Source organism: Pseudopipra pipra, chromosome 3 (assembly GCF_036250125.1).
Source record: "Pseudopipra pipra isolate bDixPip1 chromosome 3, bDixPip1.hap1, whole genome shotgun sequence".
Classification (NCBI taxonomy): domain Eukaryota; kingdom Metazoa; phylum Chordata; class Aves; order Passeriformes; family Pipridae; genus Pseudopipra; species Pseudopipra pipra.
The window spans coordinates 5,908,294-5,920,586 of NC_087551.1; the positions used below are offsets into that span (position 1 = coordinate 5,908,294).

General features: G+C 42.8%; 1 protein-coding gene across 1 annotated transcript in view; it reads left to right on the top strand.

The window, feature by feature from the left end:
• The window catches only part of SPTLC3 (serine palmitoyltransferase long chain base subunit 3), a 293,881-nt gene that overhangs the window by 84,842 nt on the left and 196,746 nt on the right, over positions 1–12,293 (top strand). Inside the window, exons 9-10 of the mRNA XM_064647552.1 lie at positions 5,915–6,033; positions 7,269–8,800. The gene's annotated coding sequence lies outside the window, so the exon portion shown is untranslated. The remainder of the gene's footprint in view (positions 1–5,914; positions 6,034–7,268; positions 8,801–12,293) is intronic.

Genomic DNA, 12,293 nt, shown 5'->3' on the forward strand with positions numbered 1-12,293 from the left:
GGTATTCCTAACCTATATTTGGTCTTGAGAGAACGGATACAAAAATGATTATTTTAACAACTATTATGATAAGGAGCTGCTCCTGCTGAATTGGCATAAGGATATGTGCTGCTCTTCCCTCCAAACAGAGTGAGGAGGCCCTGGATGGATGACAGGGTGCTCATGATGCAGGGAGTGACAAACCTGATCCCATGTCAAGTAGGGGACTGGTAAAGACCCCACAGAGCTGCCCCCAGGCACCAGCTCTGACTCCAGCTTCTCTCCCAAATCTTCTCTGGATTTGCAGTAATTTTTCTAGCCCTTCATGTCACCTGCCTGGACCTTAATTTGATTTACAATTCATGTGCTGCCAGGTTACCTGAAGTATATTGAAAGAAACAACACAAATGTCCTCCAAAAATGTGACAACAAAGGAATAGAAAAAGAAAGAATTCCCTTAAAGGGAAAAAAAAGGCAGGGAAAGAATAAAGACTCAGATATTTTGTCAGATATATTTAGTGAAGATTTTTTTTCAAAGAGCTTTTTGTTTTAATAGTCTTTGATTAAAAGGAAAAGCTGTTTTATTAAGAGTACTGCTTCTGCTTCTTTTCTGTAGAAATAATATTTGCCCAGGAAAAATACATCTTCCACTTTGCATGCTAATTTTGACTGCTTATCTCTGCTCCTTTTATTTTTATTTTTTTAAATAAAATTATGTCTGGATCCCTGTAATCTTAAATTCAACATGAAGAAGGAACCTGAATAATACTGCAGATCTGCTTGCTGATTTCCAAAATATCTTATACAATTTCCAAAGTATCTTATGCAATATATGACTTGGGGAGAAGGCACACTTCCTTCAGTAAAAGAAAGAGAAAGGGGAAAAGGGCAAGTTTTCTTGCCTCCTTGCTTCCAGAGAAAAGCTGGAACATTCAAAATCTAAAGGCTTCAGAAAGAGAAGATGCATAATGAGCAAATTTTAAAAAAATGGGTTTGTATCTAAGTAACATCCTGGGCTTTGGTGACTTGTTTTGGCACTGAATGTTGTCTGTTCTGGAATTATACTGGGATATGTTGCTACAACAGGAATGGGATTTCAGGGTTATTATTGCAGGGATGCCCACTCTGGTCATGTCCCTGCTGTGCCAGGCACAGTCTCAGGATATTCCCATCGTGGGTTGGATGTGGCTCCACAGGAGCTTGTTGTGCTGTGTTTTTTTAACCAGCTACTGCCCACCTCCCAGGGTGAGAACTCTCTCCCTGGGGACATCACAGCCCCGGCTGGCAAGAGCAGTCAGACATCGTTTGTGCCATCGATTGTCCTTGTCCACGAGTCCAGAAGTGTGGAGCAGTTTCTGTCACCGCTTTCCTTGGGAGAGAATTCTTCTCTCCTGCAAATGCTCCTCACCTTCGCAGAGCTGGGCTGGCAGACAAGCTACTGCTCCCTCATTGGCATCTTGCATTTTTAATGAGCTCTTAATGAGCTCGACAAAGACCACGAGATACCTCTGAAGCCTTAAGCAGAAGCCATGAAACTTTCTGTCTTTTACTGTGCAGAGAGAAATGCAGTAAAAGAAAAAAAAAAATTACAGCTCTGAGCAGCAGTGACAGGGTGATCCTGGATGAACGGGCGGAATCAATGGGTGAGCAGTTCCTTTAAGAGTAAAAAAATGTGTTAAAATAGTCAAGCTTTGTGCTGCTTTGAAGCTCACAGGCATGTCATTTTTGGTGGTTTTATTACATTTTGTGTGTGTTTGAGTCAAGCAGATAGTGTCAAATTCTGATAAAACAAATTCCAGCATCCTAAAGTCAAATGATTATATAAAGCAACATGTACAAACTGTGAGCTGGGTTGTTGTTTTTTTTCTTTTCGTTCACTCAGGGTATTTTTAATACATCTGAGAATCTAACCATGTCTCTCACTGTGGTTTAGAAACATGCTGAGGCAGTTACTTAGTTAATTCAAAATTATTGATAAAGATGAAGACAACTTGTGATTTCCAAAGATCTCTTTATGCAAAACAGCCTGTATCTCCATCTGAAGAAATTTTGTTGTGATGTTCTTCATCTTCTCCACATTTTGATGAAAAAATCAAATTATTTTGATAGTGTTTCATATGTGGTATTGCCTTTTCAGGTAGTGCAATTTCCGCTTATATCACAAAATGTAATGTTTTATCGTTCCATCCTGCTTCGGAAAATCTATTCTTGCCTAAATTTTTTCTGCAACACATCATCTGGAAGCGTTTCAAAACAGAACAACACAAAAAAGCTCATCTTGAAGTGTCTGGCTTCTGCACTGTAGACTTCTGAGCTCTCATCACAATAGGATCTGAGCCCCTTCCAGCAGCACATGAAACGCCCCAAGGAACATCTGCCATGTTTTGTTTCCTTTTCCATCATCCCCTCCGGGAAAAATGCATGTGCAGTGGCATGGCTAGTTTTGGTCAGGTTTCTCTGCATGAGATGGGGGTTAATTTTTTATTTTTTTTTTAAGAAAAATGCATTTCAATTGAAATTTGCATTTCAATGAGAAAAGACAAGATGGAAGAGTAGTACTTGGAGTGGCATGCAGGAATATTTGGAGGAGGAGTGTTGTTCACCTTTCTCGCACTAATTTGGAGGAATTGCTGATCATACTGGGAATTTTTTTGTGGGAGAGAAGCAGAGCTGGACTTCACTGAAAGCCAAGAGCAGTTGTGCTCTTTGCTAGATCACAGCAAGTGAAGTTGCAGCTGGCGAGAGTCCAGCCAGAAGTCAGGGACTGCCTCTTGGAATGCTGCAATATTCCCTTCTATGGCAGGGGATGAGCAGAAGAGTTACTTCTAGAAATTCTGTGTGAGAGCTTTGGGTTTGGATTCACACTCCATTCAGTGATTGTCCAAAGTGAGATTTTTCTGGCTGCAGATGACACATTATTTTTGGACTGCTGGTCCTCATGCAGGAAGGGGTGGACTTCAGCTTTGAGGGAGCCTAGAACTTCAGCTCTGATGTGCAGCCTCCATCCCCTTCTGCCAGGTCAGCTGTCAGGAGTTAGACTTTGTCTGCATTGCTGACTGTTGTGATTGCTCACTGTTAACTCATAAAAGAGACGAGAGGATCTCATTACAGGAGCTGTGCTGTCTATTACCAATGCTGCTGTTCCAAAACAGACTCATTTTGCATTGGAATTTAACAGCATCAAACAGATTGGATGAATGCACAAATAGTTTAATTGTCCTGAAAATCGACTCAATTTTCCAGGGGAATTAGGAGCTTTAATAGAGCGGATGTTAAACCACTGTGATATTTGCCTTTGCTTGGCATGAGAGGTGGCCAGTCCTCTGACCACAAGCAAGGGGACACATGGCTGTTCTCACCTCCAAGAGCAACATCATTGCTCTCTGGCACAGGAATCACTGCTTGGTCCCCCAAAAGAGACAGCCAGCCACTGGCTTTGCTGTGCTGTAGAATGGCATATTGCACAAATTCATCTGGGCTCATTCCTAAGCCCTGAGCTGCCTTACTAAATAAGATGGACACAGATTATAAGCATCCTTTGTCCTCTTCAAAATCTCAGGCACAGCTGCCAGGACTCACTAGTTCTGGAATAAATAGTCCAGACTTCAGACCAGCATTTTCAGATCAATTCTGCAACAAAAGGCTTCATACTGGGTAAAACAGATCCCTGCTTCCTAAAACTGGGAGATCTCAGCGTCCTAAATTCCCTGTGCAATATCCAAAGCAAATATTTCCTCAGGATCATAAGTTTTATTAACATCTTGAACTTCATTTATTTTTATTTCTCAAAAAGCATGCAACGACTGGCTAGCTGGAGGTGATAGGACAGAAAATTGTATCAGCACTGTTATGAGGAAGAACATGAACATTTTTGGATAGTGAAATGAGGAAGAGTCCCAAGGGCAAGAAATCCTTGGAGACAGGGAGAAGAGGAGAGACAGGAGTGAATATAAAGGCTGTGCAGGCTCAAGCAGGATTCGGGATCAAACCTACCACAAGATTAGCAAAAATATCTGAATTTACATTGCCTGTAACAAACAAGTGAAGGTTGGCAGCTGGCAGCCTTGTCCACAGGGAGCAGAAAAGGTGCCCTCTTGTTTTCTGTCTTCCATCTCAGGGCTCAGCTAAATGTTTCCAGGGATGCTTTATGATTTCCAGCTGAAGGGCATAGGCTGAGCTTTAACTTCCTCCTGTGGAGTGACTCCTGCTGCCTCTCCTAAAAGCTTTAGTGTCTGTTGCAGAGCTTCCTAGGCTGCACTGTAAACAGTAAATGGTTAAAAGTCAATGGGGAAAGAAATTGCTGGTTAACTAATCCTAACAAAAGTCGGCCCTTGATGATGTGCAAACTCTGAGCTGCCTGTGATGGGCACCAAGTTTTCTTTCAAAACACATCCCTGTTATTTCTGGTGCTCTTGGCTGCTGCAGAGTCTGGTTGCAGGTGAGGGGATCTTTTGTCACCGACTGCTATGTAGACAGGCTCAGGCTTCAAAAGGTGGTGTTTAATGTTGTTTGTTTCTTTTTTTTTTTTTTTTTTAATCCTTATTAGCAGAAAAAGAAGCTAAATTTGCAAACAGAAATGATGAGAGAAGGACATGTCTGCTGATCATAATTATGCTATCAGAAGCACATTGGCATAATGAAGGGATAATTGCTGACTATGCTGCGTTCTGTTTTCACATGTTTATGACAATTAGGTGTAGAAGTGGGCAGATTGTCACTGATTTTAGGCAAAGCCCTGTAGTAGGCATGGAGGAACTTAAGTGCTCATAGGAAACATCTCATCCTTTGTGATTCCACCTCTGCATTTCCAACAGGATTAAAGTCACTGATCAGCAGCAAATGATCAGTGTGGAGCTGCACGAGTAGTGCCCAGTCATTGTAATTCTTCATGGAAGCAAAAGAGGTAAGGCAGTAAGTCCTAAAACCCTGAGAGCCTCAAACCCAGCAGGTGCCGTATCAGAAGCCTTCGTATCAACTTAGTAGCCCCTTTTCACGTGCACACAGAGCATGAAGTCTTTCACCCAAATTTAGCCTGCCTTTCCTTTGGTTTCTGTACCATGGTCCCACGCAGATCTGTAATTCTTCACCACAAAACCTCCAGTCTGGGATCTGTTAGCAGGATAACTTTGAAGGACAACGCTGAGCAACCATTCTTCTGTGGGATAAAAGAGTTTCAGTGCTTGCTCTGGTTCCAGCTCTTTGATATGACACTGAAAGGCAGATCCTTGTGCTGCCACTGAGCTGACTTGAAGGCCAGGGACCTTGAGCCTGCACAACCAGAGCCTGGTTTCTCACACTTGTTAGCACTGGGCAGCCTCCTGGCACTCAACTTAAAATGCGTGTTTCCTCCTTAATATGGGTCAAAACTGTTGAGGCGGCCTGTTTTTAGTGATTCAAGTATGTACATCCCATGATCAGTCTTATGGATTTGCTCCAGGTTTTGTTGTACTGATTAGCATCCCAGGTGGCTATGAGTTAATTAGTAAGCTACATGTTTCAGGGTACACCCTGAAACTACAAATTATTACTCAATAAAGAGTGCACAGATAAAATGTATTTGATGATGTGGTAGAAATGCTTTGGTTTGACCTCAACAATTGAAATCTATGTATTATTAGTGACCATTCACAGTTTTTTACATTGACTGGCTTAATCTGGATTTGGATTTTGGAGATCTGGGAATAAGAAGCAATCTAAGTATTAGATATCAGGAAAAAATTCTTTATGTGAGGGTGGCGAGGCACTGGCACAAGTTGCCCACAGAAACTGTGGCTGCTCCATCCCTGGAAGTGTTCAAGGCCAGATTGGATGGAGCTCTGAGCAACCTGGTCTAGTGGAAGGTGTCCCTGCCATGGCAGGGGTTTGGAACTAGATGTTCTTGAAGATCTCTTCCAGTCCAAGCCATTCTATAATTCTGTGATTTTCATTTCCTTAGTTTTCAGGCCAGCCTGTGCTTTGTGAGTTTGGACTATCTTCCCTCCGATGCTAAAAGGAAACCTGTTTGGGTTTGGACATCTTGGAAGGATGATACAAAACCAGCAAGATCTCCTGTTGGTAAGGCACCTCCAACATCCTCTGGTGTTGAACAGCAGTCCAGTGACTCTCAAGTATTTCTTCCTATTTGTCACCCTCAAAGGTGGCCTTTAGCACACAGATGGCCCGTGCTCAGTGAAGTGTGGAGGGAGGCAGCCAGAGCGTGGGTGGGAGCTGTCCCCGGCAGTGTGTGACAGATTGAGGACTTTGTGTCACCACTAAGCAGGAAGCCAAGCATGTGCTCTTCCTCCCACCACCAAACCTCCAAGTTCTTTCACTCTAGGGTGCTTGCCCCTCTGTGGGTATGTCCAGGCCTGAATCTATTGGTTTTTCCATTTCTCTTTTTCCTCGTGAGGCAAATTTACCAGTCTGCATCCTTCCTTTGCAGGGTAATGCTGTACCAGGGAAAAAGAGTGGGATGGGAGAGGCAGAGAGGATCAGGAGGATGTGACTCTTACAAAGGCACTTATGTCACCATCCACGGACACCCACCTCAGTGGGTTTAGGAGCTCCCTGTGGATAGGCAGGTTTGTGGCACAGCAGTAGCATCCATCCCATCCCTGCAGCCAGGTCCCTGTGACCACAGCAGAACACTTCTGAAGAGCTACAGAGTTTTTCTGGTGTTAAAATCTGTCTTGCTGACGTGTTTGTTGAGTCAGTGTCCCACTCAGCATCCTGAAACACAGCCTGGGACTATTAGCACAATTCCTAATTTCAGCTGTGCTTATGAGCCTTCACATTGAGTTTGTTCTCTCGTCGGAGTCATCGTTTACTTCAGCATAATTTTTTTTTTTAAATTCATACCCCTCCCCTCAACACACACAGACCTCACAGAGATTTTCATGCATTTAAATGAAAAAGCTGAACAGTTCCCTTTTCTCAATCACATTATGCAGCATTGCCCTTCTCTGTACTTTGTCCTATTTCAGAGCTGTCATGCAAACAATCCCAACTTAAAAAAAAAAATCATTAAAAAGTGTGCATCCTATCAGCCTTCTGTCTCAGCTCCTTCTCTTGCTCTATATGCAGGGAGGAAACCCTTCTCCTGCTTGCCTTCCTCTCTCAAGAGTTTTCCCTTCTTTCTTAGCTGTGATCCTGTATCTCTCTGATTCCCCAGGGTGCTCTGGTCTGCCCCAGTTGCCCAGGAAATGAACCCTTACTCCCTTTCCCCCCGCATATATAATATTGACTGTTCCATAAAGCAACTGTTTTCTAAAGCATTTTCATGTGGATTTTTTTTCCCTAAACTATTCCAGAAATGGAAATTCTCCTCTTCTGTTTCATCTGACCCTGTACTGCTGGGACACTCCCTTTCCTTTGTCCACCTGAGTGTATCTGGATGAAGCAGTCATTGCATCTTCCACCTTCATCAATGAAGTATCTGATTGGGTTTGATATTATTTCTTGCTCTCTTTTATATCATCTGAGTCAGTTTTTGAGAAAGGTTCAGCCATAGGCCTTAACATGCATTGATTTGGGGTTTTTTTGGTTATTATTCAAGTATGATTGGTCTAGCTTACCTTAGCTGCCTTCATCATGTCAGAAAGTTATGCTCTGGTGAGCCTGCCCCTTTTTCATATCCCTGCCTTTTGATCATTTGGCTGTGCTGAACAGTCATTCTTCTGCAAGACATGCTGCTCAGAGTCCCATGGGATTGTCATGTTGGCCACAGAAGTCCTCTTTGGCAGAGACTAAAGACTGAAAAAGTGGATCCAGCTCTGGGATTCACTGGTGGCAGGGACATGTCAGCAGGAAGGATCATTTGTTCTTGCTCTTGGCACAAGTGTATGGCACTTGTTATTGGCTCTTCTGGGCAACAACCATAAACCAAGCCCAAACACAACTAAAAAAACCCTCCTCAAAATGAGAAAACCACTGGAAAATAAGGAAAAAAACCCCCTAATGAATATCCCAGGAAATGGAAATATAATGGGGTAGGGCTCAAAACAGCAAAATGCAGATTGGTCCTGTGCAATGAGTATTTTGTCCTTTCTGCAGCTGGGCTCTCATGAGAAGATGTGGATGTTGATGTGGCTCTGGCAGGGAGTTTGCACTGATCATAGATGGAGAGAGAGAGAGAGCTGCTGGAGTAGGTGTGGGACAACAGGTCAAGGCTGTCCTGTAATCCTCTCACATCTGATACCCCACAGAGACTCCTGACGGCCAAGAGACTGCCTTTTCCGAGAGGAATATGTCCTGCAGTAAGATCTCCAGTTTGTGGTAAAAATAACTATCACTTACTTCACAGGCCCATGGAAAAGCACCTGCCTGGGCAGCAGGAGACTGGAAAATTGCAGCTGTGAAACTGGATGTGCTAACTTCTGTACAGAACATCTATGAATTTAGACTTCACTTTTCCCTGGTAAAACTTTGGATTATCTTGATTTTTATTCACACTTGAAAGGTGAAATGGTCTAAATCTTAATGTTTAATGAGTTGGGGACTGTTTCTCAGTTTCAAAAATCCATTAGCCTCTTTGTCAGCGAGGAGTAAAGAGCTGTTTTGAATTCATGGTACATCTTCAAAGTTTCTTTCAAAGATTACTTTTTTTTTCCCCTTCTCCTCTCATGTATCTCAGAAGAAACCAGGCTGCCAAACTGCTCCAGGAAGCTCTTCTGAGACAGAGACATCCATCTCTGTGTACGGTCTGTACTTGTGAAGCAGAACACAAAGCCCTTTTTCCATTTAATCCATATTAATTATCTCTCTGTAGTTTCCACTCCGCCTAAGCATCAAAAACTTGTGTGGCTGCATCTTGAACAAACCAGAGCTTTTCACTCCACACCTGGTAAGTCAATGTTCCAAAAATAAAAATAAATAAAAAGGTTTACTGCTGAAGAACTGGGGCTCTCCACGCTTGAACACTGCATGCTGTGGGACTGTGGACTAAGGCAGATATTTTTAGTGCCATCAATATCTCCTGGAGTTGATATCTCCCAAGACAGATGGTTGTTTCCCACAGAACGTTGTCAAATGTTTGCTCAGCCAAGATCAATTTTGTTCCAAGTCCTTTCCCACCTTCTGGTGAAATATATTTCACTTGCCAGACAAAAAATTAAAGAAACAGCATGAAACCGTGCCACTCCAGAGGGTTCTCATTCCCATGGCTCTCCTCTGTCCTTTAGCCATGTGACTGACATCTCTTTCTGTGCCCGGGGAGGAGTAATAGATGCAGTCATGGTGTGAGCACGATGCCAAAAAAACAGGGCTCAGGTCTCATGGCAGAGGCTGATTTCCTGTGAGACCTACAAGTCACTTCTCAGCCTGTTATAGGGTCTCCCTGCCACACTTTGCTGTTAGATCTCCTAAAACCAAAGGGATCCTGAGCTCTCCACCTGAGCACCTCGAATACATCTTGTAAGAAAATGAGGTGCAGTGTGGAAGGAGGAGCAGAAGCCATGCTGAGGGGGAGGCACAGAAAGTCTGAGCTGTGTCCATTGCTCAGCAGCAGCTGCAGCATTTCTTTTAATGACAAGCCCATGTGAGCCTGGACACGTGGAGCCCCTTCGTGGTGCCTGCTCTGTGTGGATTTTCAGCTGAAATGACAGGGGGCAAAGGACTCTTTAAAGGGTGGCACGGAATGTGTCTATTTTCTTTTCCTTGCTGGTTGTTATTTTTAGCTGAGTCTGACTTGTCACAGTGTAAGAGACAGAGCTGGTACTATCCGAAGGACAAGCTCCCTTATAATGCCTGATTGTTCCAAGTGAGAAATTACAGCAACCAGTGCCAGCAGCAGTTTCTGAAATGTGATGATGATTCCTTCCTGTTTGAGCTTGTTGTGGCTGTGTATTTGAAAATTGTTAATAGGGGGTTGTTTTCTAGGACGTTGGCAATCCAGGATCAGCAGGGTATTTCCCATCTTTATCACTTCATACATAAAAATAATTCTGATTTAGTTTTGTAATTCTAAATCCTTTCGAAAATGCTATGAAATCAAATACATTCTTCTGCAGACTGAAAGGTACATTGGATCATCCACAATATTCTTTCCATGTTGATCCATAATCTTCACTATTACTGTTTCAGAGGCAGGTGAGGCTCTCATTGGAAGGGAAATCATTGCTATGATGCCCAAAAATATTTTTCATCCCTAATTTGGTTCTATTCACGTCAGCTTGACTTCTTAAACAAACCTATATCCTCAGACTAATTTTGCAGAAGAGGATTGTGGATGGAAGAAACGTGCTAGTCTTGGTATTGTACTTCAGTTTTGAAATTTGCCTGGGATTCATTAATATTTTACTCCTACATTTGCTTTAGGACTACATATTCCTGACCCTTAACTCATGTAAGAGGCGCTTTCAGCCTCCTCCTTCCAAATGAGCATCTTCACTCTTTAAAATACCACGTATACAGAAATATATATTACATACATATATGCCCAACTTATCACTAAATTGTTTACCTGCAGAAATCACTCTCTGCTACCTGACAAAGTCAAGTGAAAGCCTCTATATAAAGCCTTTTCAGATCGGGGCTCTAATTGCCAATATGGAGTTTTTCTCTATAACAACCTATCATTGGAAGCAAGGTTTGCAGTGTCACAGAGGCTCCTGGGAGAGACTAGATGTGATGGGAATCAATAATTTGATCTGCAAGTGGGTTTGGGACAACCCAATCCCTACCTTCTTATAAGAAGCGTACTTGTGCAAAGAGAAATAAGAGGAGTGCAACAATTCCACATAAAAAAAAAAAAAAAAAGGAAAACCAACACTGTGTGTATGTGAAAGATGGTGATGTTTATTCAGCCTTATTTTATCTATATCATAGAATGGTTTGGTTTGAAAGGGACCTTAAAGACCATCCAGTTCCAAACCCCTGCCATGAACAGGGACACCTTGCACTAGACCAGGGTGCTTAGAACTCCATCCAGGCTGGCCTTGGACACTTCCAGGGATGGAACAGCCACAGGTACTCTGGGCAACCTGTTCCAGTGCTTCGCCACACTCAAAAGGAAGAATTCCTTCATAACATTTAACCCTGTCCTCTATTTGTTTGAAGCCATTCCCCCTTGTTGTATCACTACATGCCCTACTGAGCAGGACTTCTCTCCTGCCCTTTTGGGGAGCTTTCTGAGCTACTTTAAACTGTAAGGAGAAAAAAACCTCTTCCTTTCTCCTTAAGAATATTCATAAGCAAAAGCCAAGCTCCCGCTCTACATCTTTGTTCTGGAGTTTGTCTCCCAGATACATTAATTCACAGAACACAGGTGGAACATTTTCATTGTTAAGATCCAAATTAAGCTGTCTATCCTATAAAGGATCCCCCCTGCCTGAAGCAAAACAGAACTGTTAATGCATTTTTTATAAACAATGCCATTAAAGATGCATGAAAGATGTGTTGTAAATATTAAAATGGAATTATCACTTTTTTTTTCTTACTCCATAAAACATAGCACAAAAATCTCCAGGTCAAATTCCTTCTGATGCAAATTAAGCCAGACCCTTTAAATTTCAAGTCTTTTGCCCATTTCCTTTACTACAGTATTACAGTTTCTGCAAGAGCTCTGAAACAGCCCTGGTTAAGTTGTTCACAAATGTGGCGAGTTCAGTTGTGGAACTATGCAATAGTCAAGCTATAAAAACACTTGAATGTGAGCAGAGCAATTACAGGGAACACGTATGAATATTTCAAGAGATATTGTGGTCTCCTAAACCTGCTCCCTGATCAAGGCAGGTTTGACACGTAGCTGCAGGGCTTTACTTGAGGAACCCTCGTGAGCCATGTTGGCCCGAGGCTGGGTGCAGGCACATTGCCTGCTAGGCTGTTATCCCACCTAGTGGCTGCTCTCCCTTCCCACAAGACAATTTTTTTCCCTGTGCTGTCAGTGAAACCAGTCAAGGTTTGATGTATTACCCCAGTTAGCAGTGAATGTGCTCTCACATTGCTTAGTCAGATGGTCAAACCCATGCCCTTGCTGTGAGTGCGTTACACCAGGGACGGGTTTCACGCTCAGGTGGGTGTTCACATCCTCTAACTTTATCCATCAAATATAGATGCCTGTTTAATGCAGCCAGCTTTGCAGAGGTAGTACTCTGCAGCACCTCTTATATAATCACAGAATCATTTAGGTTGGAAAAGACTTTGAAGATCATCGAGTCCAACCATTAACCCAGCACTGCCCACCACTAAACCTTGCCCCCAAGTGCCACACCTACATGGCTTTTAAACACCTCCAGGGATGGGGACTCCACACCTTCCCTCGGCAGCCTGTTCCCATGCTTGACAGCCATTTATGTGAATAAATTTTTCCTAATATCCAATCTAAACCTTCCTTGGTG